Here is a 12,159-nt window from a genome sequence, read left to right on the forward strand (position 1 = left end):
AGCGTGTGCTTATTCTTGTCAAAATGGCAACACATTTATTCCATCTGCATACGTTTAGTCATAAATCCAGGTTTCAGTGACAGTTTTTACTCTATTCACCAACCACAAAACCTCTTTTGAGGATTTCTCTTGGAGGTGTATTATTCTCTCATTGATCTGTCTGCCATCCTTCTACCCGTCTATCTCACATCCATAACTTGCATTATTGCTTTTGTGGTTTTACTTTCAGGTAAATATTTCCTCTCACACATTTGCAAAGACAGCTGTTATTTTGCTCCTCAGGGGGTTCCTACTTGTGCTGCAGTTTGTGCTCTTGCTAACTCAGGACTTATGCAGTACATATTTGTATTGGCTTTACCTTTAGCCAGTACTATGGTGTAGAAGGGTTGAACCTGTTGTATTTTTTGACCCTTGCATGAAGGAATGTCCGGATGGTTTGCTTTGTCTTTGAATATGCCAGTCCATTTATTGGCAAATATCAAGTCCATCCGTTCAAAATAGGTCACAATCAACATTCAAAATATTCTATAAATAAACAAAATAGGCTACTTAACTTTAAAAACACTGAAAACGTCAACTAACTGAATTCACAGTCAGAAAATTGTTTGGGGCTGTCCTTACTCACACCGCCCACATCGCACGGCAGGTATTTGTAACCTCACAACACCCATACTAACACCCATGATGAATTGCACATGTGGTCATCATCACAGACACACCCACTAAACAATTATTAAATTAAGGTCAAAACAAAAAAGAGAATATTGTCAGCTATTTACATGGCACCCAAATTGTGTGTATTTAAAGATAATAATTTTTAGAAATTATTGACTATTTAGGATGTTTGACAGATAACAAAGATGGACATGCTGGGGATTGAACCCAGGACCTCATACATGCAAAACATGCACTTTACCACTGAGCTACACCCCCTTCCTGTAAGTATAAAATGTAACTTAAAACAGAACACTTGAAGTCATAATGAACGATATCTATGGATCACAGTGATAGTATTGAACTACAGTCATATTACAAACGCAGTCTAATTTTTGATTTATCTGGAAAATTACGAACTGCAATTAAAATTTATGAAAATAATAAAACGATTTCACATACAATGAAGTATATTTTATCTATGGATTATTGAAGAGCCATGAAGAGGAGGAACAAAGAAAATAACTTGAGGGTAAATCAATAATGACTCTAGTGAATCCAGTAACACCACTAATGGCATCATACTATAATGATTAGTGGCTCCTCCAGTGATGTTATAGTTTTAGCATCTATTTATTTCTGTCAGCAGTGGAGCTGAACAATTGCGATCACATTTACAGTGTCAGCAAGTACATAACCACAAAATGCTGCAGTTTAATTAAGTATAAAATATCCATGAGAGAACATGACAACAGGTTCTCTCTTTATGCAGTTTGGTTATTATCTATATCTATAATTTGAAAAAAAAAAAAAAAAAAACTCAGTCTCACAAACCCAGTATTTGATTATATGTCTATCTGGTAAATAGTCTATATTGAATCTGCACATTGCAATACACAAAAAATGTTCTTTACCTAATCACGCAGCCCTAGTCTGCAGGGTCACACAAAAACTATGGCACTGGTTTTCATGAAAATTTGTGGGAAGACGGTATTCATGTTTACACCCCTGTAAGAAATAAAAGTCCTACATGTATTAGTTTAGTATATGTGCACACTGCTCTTGCTCCTGCAAGACTCACACCTGATTTTACCTTTCATTATTTACATTTAACTCTAAATAACACAATACTGTTATTAGCATGTTATGTCAAAGACCATCTCTCTTTCTCTTCCTGGACTGGTGATACATGACCTTGTATTTTTTTTTTTTTTTTTTTTTTTACTTCTAAGTGGTTTCCTTACTATTACAATGCTTAGGTGTAGCACATTTTGGGCCAAATTAATGCAAAAGTAACTAAATTACTTTTGTAAGATTGGTTGTAGTTGTAGTTGGTCTTCAGTAGATTTCCTTAAGTTTTGTTTTTAAGATTTTTGTCCATTTTTAATCTGCCTTATCTTTCCAAGTTTTCGTAAAACAATGGAAAGTTTTATACTTTTATTGAAAAATTGAACATTTTCTTGCCCCACTTTTGTGCCTAAGTCAGCAAACTTGTAAAACGGAAAGTTGTACCTGAGACAGCGCTGAACTTCTCTGTGAACTCTGCTTCTTACCGGAAATGTATCATATAGAAACATCACATTATGGCAGCATATATTGTCAAAGTCATCATCATCAAGGAAAAAACTCAGTGGATGTTCCATAGCTATTCCATATAAATCCCCTTATTTCATAGAAATGATTATGTCCCAAATTATAACTATTTCTCATGTAAACACATTGTGTTGAAGAAGGGCCAATCGCAACCTACATGTCGTTTTTGTTTATGTGTTTGCTTGAGACCTTTGGGCTAAAGACAAGCTATTTAAAAATGGACTCATATCTTGGAAAAATAAGTCTTTGAAACTGACATCCTATCAGCAATTCCTGTATCCCTCTCTCAACAGAAAAGGATTATAGCCCATTATATCTCTTCTAATCCTCCCTGGCTCTCTATTTATCTCTGTCTCTTATTCTCAAACTGTCCACGACGAGAGCTCAGTGTTTTCCCCTCCAGATTTCTCTTTATTCTTTTGCCTGTCTTTATTCATTTGTCGTTTTGTTTGTTTGTCTCTGCACTTTGTATGATATAAGTAGCATTTACAGGGGACAGATGTGGAGACTGAAAGAAGAGAAAACAGTGTCCGTGTGAGATAGAGGTGTTTCTGTTTCCGTTCTGCATGCTGGTGTTTAAACCAGTGTACAGTAAAAGTGTCCTTCTCTTTACCTTTTCTGTCCTTTACGTGTGTGGTCCTTACCAGTGTCATTTTCTCATATAATTTCCACTTTTTCTTTAAATCATGCTCTGCTTCACAGCATCTGCCTTGTTCCATCAAAGCGTAACAGGGAGATGAGAGGACTTTTCCCTCCTTCCTTCTCTTCTCTCCAGCTACTTAATTACTTTCTCCTCATCCGCCTTCTTCAATTTCATTCTTCTCTTTTTGTGTGTCTTTTAAGAAGAAAGAGTAGAAATGTCTCTGTCAAACTCACCCTGTCTCCTGACACCAATTTATATCTTAGACTTTTCATAAGTATCCTATTTTCCTCTTTCCTTTTATCTTGTTCGGGTTTATTCTCTTGTAATACCACAGATTTATGATGTATTCTGATGTTTCTTAACTACTTTTGATTTTTGTGAAACTTGGTTGGCTAAGGTAACATTAAAGCTACTGATAAGGTTAAGTTTAGGTCCATCACAGTTATTACAAAATTACCTTTTTCCTGCTGTTTATTTTGGATAGAAAAGTCCTATTCTTGTTTATGAGTCAAATCATTTTTTCTCATCTATTTACTGGTATTTTGTTCATATAGTTATTTTTTCTCCACTTTTATCATTTGTATTCTCAAAGACTAAAAGACTATTTTTTTGCAATTGTTATGTGTACTATATGTGTTAAATTTAGCTGTTGATGGTGTACACATAAGAGAATCAATCATATGTCTCAATTACAGTAGCTGTTTGGCAATTCAAGGCACTATTTGTATTGCAACAAAGATGGAGATGCTGTAGATTAAACCAAGGCCCTTACACATGTGAAGAATGCACTCTATCACTGAGCTATATACACCTCTATAAACCGTACAGATGTGTAGCGTGAAACAATGACACAATTTATTCAGTGACTGATCCGGTCTGTGGATATATAGCATTGATTTGACGGTAGTTTTGGTACTGTCCCCTGTTGTTGATTATTTTGAATATAACAAATACATAGAACCTCTATAATGCTCAACTAAAATTTCATTATTGTGATTTTCATTATCAACTACACAAGTGTATATCTTTATGTAAAAATATACTGTAGTTAAACCCAAGATTAAATAGCTAAATGCACCAGTACTTCACACAGTGAGTGGATAAAGAATAAAATATTTGTGTCCTGTTTAAATATTAGCTATTGAATTAATAACTAATGCTTCACTGGATCAGATTCAGGCTGAAACATGTATAGATGGTTGATGGAGTTTTATTTTGCGAAAAGGAAAGGAAGCTTTTTTACTGTTTGTTTACAAAGCCGGTAGAAGAATGAGGTGCTGCAAACCACATCACTATAGTTATAATAATACATGCACCATTTCATGGGCTTAACAGTTGGCTAATCAGAACAGTTTGCTTTTTGCCTTAGGTTTTTTCTTACCTGTAACGTTTGTTTTCAAAGGCTGAACACAAGCTGCTTAATCAGCCAACATGAGATAAACAAGTGTAAATAATGCAGAGTTGTTTTTAGCTGCAGAATGAAGAATCAGCATCACAATATTACAGATGAGACAACACGCATACAGCAGACATGACTAAACAATACGTATGCACTGATATGGACTGAAACAGCACATTCTAAATGAAGTCTCAACTGAATATATGTGTTGACAAGATAGTGGGTGTCCTGCATTGTGTAATCACTTTAACTGTTTCACTGCCTGGAGTATGCACTGGATGGCTTTTCATCTTTGTGACTGCCACCTTGAATGTGTAATTCTCTTTTTGTTCAGAACTGTTTTCCTTCTCCTTATGTGCCTCCTCCGGAACACTTAAGCTATTTGCACACCCCACACAGTTGCACTTGGATCAGCAAACATCCCACAAATCCATTCTGAGTCGCAACAATAATGACTCTGAAAATTCATGTCCCTTGAGAAGGAGGATTATAATCCCATGGCCTACAGCCAAGAGTTATAAAAGGGTAAGCTAAATCTTCATCCTGAGGCTTTACAATTTGCCTTTATTTGTTGTATGATATTACAGTAATGATGGGAAACTTCAGTGTACCCAAAGGCAACTCCTTCACTCACTTGCCCTTGTTTTAAAGGAGTTTTTTTAGACCTAAAAAGCGACAGTACTTTAGCAAAATACACTCTGAATAGCATTTCATTTTTGATAGCTCTATGCTTCTGAACTTTGATGTTTTATTATTATTTATTTTGGAATTCAATACAGTAATTTACATTCTTGAGAGTCTGTATCTGCTAATTGTTAAGATGTAACATCTGTGGGTCAACCAATGGTGGATTTGTTATATATTACAGTAGTTTGAAGCTGGGAATGAGTGAATAACCAATAAATGGGTCCAATATCACTTATGGAAATACAGCAACTGCTTACGTAAACACTACAGTAAAAGTTACATGCATTTAAGTCTAATCTTGCCTTCAAGTCAGTAACACCCATGTAGAATCCTAATATGTGTCATCAGCTGCTATCAGAGCTAAATTCTGGAAAATATCATAATAGTGCTAATTAATTGGTTTATTTCTAAATGTTATACGTTGTTTTAGAGTGTTGTCCAAAAGTTTTAATTTAGGGGTCTGCTATTTACTGCTATTCATCACTTCATAACATTATCTTGCATAGACAAACCATCAAATCTGAAGAGATTCATCTTCAATATGTTGACATGCATTTATTATTGAAAACCTATTCACAATATACACAATTCAGTCCCCACTAGGGTTTAACCACGAAATAGGTAATGTCCTTCCATTAAATAATTCCTGCAGTGATTAATATTTTTCAGCTGGAAATGAATTCTTCAGTTCTAATTGATGCAGTTAGGAACTTATCATTTCTTAAACAACCATCAGTTTGTAGAGAGCATAAAGATTGCGCTTTGTTTCAATGGAAAAAGGTCATATGGTCTGATGAGTACAGACTGACCCTGTTCCATATTGATGGACACATCAGGGTAGGAAGACAGGCAAATGAAGTGATTACCCATCATGCCTAGTGCCTACAGTGTAAGCCTATGGGAACAGTGTTATGATCTGGGGTTGCTTCAGTGGGTCAGGTCTAGGGTTCAGTAATATTATGTGTCAGAAAATTACAAAAATAAAGACTGTCTGATTACATAGGCTTATCAAAACAATGCCACAGTGATGCCATAATTAAAAATAGTCAGGCAAACTTTAAATATTAAAGGATTCAACTGTTTTCTGGCCATGCTGTGTATTTTATTTTGCAAATAGATGGGAGTTAGTAAGCTTATTTTTTCTTCTCATGTGTGAAACAAACAGTATATGGTAGTCTTTCATACTGTTTTATGTACAGACCAACATTAACATTCACTACTATTAAAAACCTGCTTCTTGTTCAAAGTTTCAAAGACGCGCCTGTGAGTTGTGATCCAGTCCAAATGAATGGATCAAATAAAGGATACTATTTGTGGAATTTATGATCTGTTCTCTAACAGTCTTGTCTCGCCAACTCCACTGTAAACTTAACTCCCTTTGGATGTTAATAAATGCCATTCCAACATATTTCTGTAATTGTTTCTGTGTGAAATCAACTTTCCACCAGACTTTTTCTCCTCAGCTAGTATTTCAACCACACACCTGCAGTCATTGAACCTAGGGTCGCTCTCTTCCTCACAGCCCCCCCCCCCCCCCCCCCCCTTCACTTAATTTTCCGTCACAGTCAGCAGCACATTGAGGTGCACGAGAGGAAACCCCACCCAGACCTGCTGACTTATGCACACACATTCCAACTGCAGCTTCCGTAACACACATACACAAAATAGGATCACTATAGTACTATAAGTTTTCTATAAAATGAGCAGCATGAATAAGGACAAAAGTTTGGCATTTTCTGTTGCAACATTTTTTTATGATGAACTCCCCACATGTATGACAGTTACTGTGTCTGGGATTTTTCACTCTCTTCCACATACACACATGGTGCCAAGGTCAGCCTGTTCGCACCTCAGTGTGACGTTCACAGAGCAGCAGGTGGCCATACAGATGGAGACATGCATCCTTCTTCACACTAGGATCTGGAACATATTAGTCCCATACTGAGAGATGGCTGTTTGCTCGCACATCATGCACACATTTTTCTTCATCTAACCTCTCCTAACACCTTGCCTGTAATCTCTTATCATTTTAGTATTTGCAGTCAAAGTATTCTGACTTCATAACAAGAAACTAGCATTTAATCATCTCATGTAATGGGGTGGAATCTCACGTTTTCCTGAGGTTGCAGTTTACAGATGCAGATTTTGCAACCAGCAGTCTTGACAGCAACAGGAAGGAAGAACAGAGACAGACTTAAGATTGAGAGGCTCAGATGGTTCACAGCTATTAAACACCCAGAAAGAAGTGTTATGCTCCTTATTCTTTGTCTTCCCGTTAGCAGTCTGCCACTATCCTTCCCCCTCGGTTGAATCTCTGCTCCACTGTTTCAACAGAAAGGAGTGGAGTGGACCAAGAAAACATGAAAGGATAGTTCTGTACAACTATTGCTACTACAGGACATCACTTAATTTAGAAATAGTAATAACCTGACATTATCCCTTATTCTAAACCCTCTACAGCACGGGGAAGTTGTGTACTGGAAAAGACTTACGAATACCAAAACCACCAATGAAACGACACTATTTATCCGCAGACTGTATCACTCATTGGATAAAGTGTAAAGCTCATCGTTTATACACATCTGTATTAAGGCATCATGATGAGATGAGGTCATCAGTCATCAAAGTAACATTGTGTCTTATAATCTTCACATGCTGCATCAGCTGATAGTTTACATGACTATATCACATAAATTTATACCTTAATAAGCTTAATAATCCAATTCACTCAGAAGAAACACTGTGATTTCTGTATCAAACTCCATTCTTTTCATTTAGAGCTGTGTCCAGTGCTGAAAACAACAACTGTCTTTGACTATTAAAGTAAGTCACTTTCTGACACTTTGATCATAGGTACCATGGTGTTAGTTTATAATAAGTTGGTAGAATATATAGGTGTGATCACTGAGGGGATGTAGCTCAGTGGTAGAGTGCATGCTTTGCATGTATGAGGTCCTGGGTTCAATCCCCAGCATCTCCATGTTTACTAATTGTCAAACATACTTAAGTACCGCTTATGTCATAATAACTTAAAATATGCATAATATCTGTCCACCATGGGATCAGTGTAAATATTTGAGAATATGTCACGTGTCAGTTATAGCTCCAATTGCAGTCCAAGTGGTAACACCTTGAGAAGAAATAATATTTACCTCAACGTAAACCCACAAAAGCAATAATGGAGGCCCTGTGGTGGTCATTTTCCTCACCATGAGAGACCGACAGAATGACTCACTACTTCCTCTAGTGGTCACATAGATCCCCTGGATTGTTAGTGTAAATAAACTGAGTTCCTAACTCTATAATCCAATACATCGACATCTTTAGCATAACTTCAGAGCTCTTTCTAAACACTCTTTTACTGATAATTTTAAATATCTGAAAATACTAATTACTTCATACAGCCCTTTTAATCTGAGGGCTTGGTCCCTTTCAGTATTTGCTGCACTGAACAGTCACTGAGAGAAAAACACATTTCCATCCAGTTCAAACACTGTTCTGTATCTAACCTCTGACCTGTTTTGGAGGGGAAACAAAAATGGTCTTTTATCAGTAAATACCATCATTTGCATTCGCAAATAAAGTCATTATAAATGGGTAAACACAAATGAAAGAGTCCCTTGGATGAATTAGGGAATGCTATTTAATTATTACAGTACTTAATCAACTGCTGGTTTAAATTATGTCCATACTTTTGGCTTTAATGAAAAACAAATACAATTTCTATTAAATAAATTAAAAAGATCAAAGAATTCTAAAATTTCAACATTAAAACTCATCGTTCAGTAACTTGATATTTTTCAAAGTAGTTCTCCATTTGCATGATTTATTAGTTGCAGCTTTTATATAGATTCCAATTTTTACAGTGTCCTTTATGTTGTATCTGGATACACTGATCCATATCATTGCCGTAGAGAGGAGATTTGCTTCCTCTTCTGGTAGAGCGGAGATCACTTTTATAAAGAGCAGCAAGTGAAAGTGTCGTGAAATTCTAAAAGTAAGAATGAGGATATTTTTTTACATGTCTGTCCTGGGAGAGCAGGTTTGGCAGGAAGAATCAGAGATCAAAGCATAAACCCAGTCCGTTTTTAGAATCAGGACCATCAATCCAACCAGCTGACACTCCTGACATTCTGAACACACTTCTAAATAGAGCAAGATAAGAAATTAACATATAGAATTACATTTATTGGCATGATTTACTCTTTCTAATCTTAGTACAGCCCTACCTCTGACACCTTCAAAGAAACAGAAATATGCCAAATGATGTTATTCCAGTGCAAAAACTGTCTTATCACCATGGAACAGCAACATCCTTGCAAACAAATTTGCCGAAGGTTAGTTTATGTCTTAACAAGCGACAAAATTAGTCTAGGCTCTTGAATTGGGTATCTATGATACATCAGTTAATCTCCTGTACCTTTAATATCTCCTGTAGGAGCACTGTCTGGCAAAATGACTGTCTCATACTCCCTACCATTGCAACAGGACAAAAATGTACTGCTCCCATTAGCATTTCCCATCTTTATCTGTATGTGAGTAAACACAGATAGATTGCATGTCTCTCTCATCTTGGGCCTAAAACCACTTAAGGAAAACAAGGTCATTCAACTCATTCTTTGGTGTCCTTTGCAATCACATCTCCAATCTCTTAGTCCATCTCTCTCCTCCCCACTTTATAGGTCTGTAGTCCCACCCACTTATGCTCTCATCTTCTTTCCCTGTCTCCATGAAGTCACATGTGGCATGTTTTAGAGAGGTTTAATGGCATAACATGAGCTCTTTTCAAGCCTGTGTGTTGTCCATTTAGTAGTCTTGGGTGTTTTGTAGTTATTATTGTTTCATTGATAGACATAAAGAAACTTGCTTTCCACATAAAAATTTTAAAGTATACTTTCAGCTGCACATGTGTTAAATTTCATCATCTCTTCCTGGTTTTCACCCTTCTCCTCTCCACTCTCATGTTCCTCCTTGAATCCTGTCTGTAGAACTCTTCTCATCCTCCGTCATCTTGTGTTTTCCAGAGCTTCAAAGAGGACGTCCAGCTGCCATCCTCTCCAAGTCTCTCTGTCCTTCTCTCCTATGTAACCCTCCCCTGTTTCCAGATTCTGCTTGAAAGCAGGCAGTTGATCTCTTGCCATCACTTTACTCTCTTCTCTCTGCTGGCCCTGTTCACATGGGCAAGATTTATAGGAATAACCATTTTTGTTCTGTGGTTGTGTTTATGAGGACATAAAGAATGTACGTCTGAGTAAAATGTCCCCAATTTGAGTTGATTTCTTTTGGTTGGAACATTATGAAAAGCTTGAGTTGTATTTTAGGAAAGGCACTTTTGTGGTAATGAATTGTATTTTCCACTCAATGGGAGAAAAGAGCGAGCTGTAAAGGAGACGTTTTGTAATAAATAATGTAACGTGAGCAGTTCAATTGTTCATAGGGTTTAAAAAGTCATTAAGGTTGGGGACTAATAAAAATCAATCAGTAAATCAGTCAACCAATATAAGGGGATAGGGAGAAGTCAATTAAAGCATTTACAAGATTAATTGCATTAATTTACATGATTAATCACCAGACCCAAATGTAAAATGAGTGAACTGAAGAACAATTTATTCTTTATTCTATGTACTCATATTTGTATATTTTATGGGGTTGCAACTAACAATTTTGCTTTTGTTGTTTTGGTGAAAAATGTTGATCAGTGTTTCCCAGTGCCCAAGATGATGTAATCAAATGTTTTATTCAGTGATTAGCTCAAAGATGTCAGTTTACTGTCACGGGGGAGAGGGAGTATAATATTTCAATGTAAGAAACTGATGTCAGACAATGTAGAATGTTTTCTTGGGAAACTGCTCCAACACATAAATCGATTATCAAAAGTAATTATCAATTAATTTAATAGCTGCCAACTAATTGTATTTGTATGTAAAATTGTTTTTTTGTTTTTTATTTTGATATACATACAAACCAGCTCCAAACATTGTACTTGTGCCAAGAGCTTCAAGGACCTCAACCCCAAAATGAAGCCAATGTAGAAGTGTATTAAAGTTGTAATACCGCTGATGGCCACTGGGAGTGGCTACAAAAACCTGGGCTCCCATGGACCTTTATTGAATGTCTCTCTAAAAATATTAATCATTCTACTCTCATTGGTTTTATTTGGAACCTCTATGGGTGATCTGATCCCTTTATAGATTATTAATAGGATCTAAGGTTGAATAAAAAGCTTTGAATATAAATATACTCTTAGTTAAATGTCCCCAGTTTGTGTTGATTTTGTGCTCAGTTGCCTAACAAGTCTGACTTTTCTGGAGTTTCTATTTATTTAATGAAATGTCTTTTTTCCTGACAGTTTGTAGTTGTGGTTAATGGGTTTCACTAACAAAAGGATGTTTGCATGCAGTGTCTGATGACATTTACAGTTTTTCAGACACAGTAAGTTTGCATTTAGCATTAGCTCACCCATAAGCCCTCACAGATGACTCGAATACTTCCACAGGTCTTCCCCTTTTGTCCAAATATAGTCATTTAAAGCATGGCGTCAACCAAAACACAAACTATTGGCAATTCAGAGACAAATGAATGTTGTCACCAATTATATTTAGACTATGACCTGCACCACATTCAACAGTGAGCTATCAAAAATGGAAGTCCCCATCTTTTTAAGTATATCTCACCATAACTCCTCTTTTCATCTGTTCCTTCTCCTCTAAAATGACAGACAGATAACAGTGCTTTTGCCCTTTTCAAGTATCTTTCAGCTTTAATTGTCTCTGTGACCACATGGCTTTACCAAAAGTGACTGCAATCCAATTATGTCAAACAGCTACTGGTTTGTCAAGAGCCTGCGTTTCAGACCAGAGGATCAATGTCCTATTTGTCACAGTCTCAGATGGCATCAATGAGCTATTCATCATCACGTCTCACATAGACAGACAAGGACAGTGTGTGTCACTCTGTGTGTGAATTATGGACGTTGGAGGGAAATTCCGCAGATTGGCTGTCATCAATGTGTCCTTGATGTTTATGTACACTTTGTAATGCTGTGTCATGAGGACGCATTAGGCTGATATCAAAGTTCTGCCTTACCTTCATATTACTTTGACACATTGGTGCTAAGCAGTGACATTTATATTTGCATTGCATAAGCAGACACTTCCGTAAGATAAAGGGCACGTGTTGAAAC

The 12,159-nt window shown here is 36.5% G+C and overlaps 1 protein-coding gene and 2 non-coding genes across 3 annotated transcripts in view; 2 read left to right on the top strand and 1 right to left on the bottom strand.

Annotated features, from left to right (window-relative positions):
- m1ap (meiosis 1 associated protein) overlaps nt 1-12,159 on the top strand; it is a 40,410-nt gene that overhangs the window by 13,893 nt on the left and 14,358 nt on the right. The window lies entirely within an intron of this gene.
- trnaa-ugc (transfer RNA alanine (anticodon UGC)) lies at nt 862-933 on the bottom strand. The gene has a single exon. It is a non-coding gene; the product is annotated as a tRNA-Ala (tRNA).
- trnaa-ugc (transfer RNA alanine (anticodon UGC)) lies at nt 7,885-7,956 on the top strand. Its single transcript has one exon. It is a non-coding gene; the product is annotated as a tRNA-Ala (tRNA).

This window comes from Sphaeramia orbicularis, chromosome 18 (assembly GCF_902148855.1).
Source record: "Sphaeramia orbicularis chromosome 18, fSphaOr1.1, whole genome shotgun sequence".
In the NCBI taxonomy this organism is placed as follows: Eukaryota; Metazoa; Chordata; class Actinopteri; order Kurtiformes; family Apogonidae; genus Sphaeramia; species Sphaeramia orbicularis.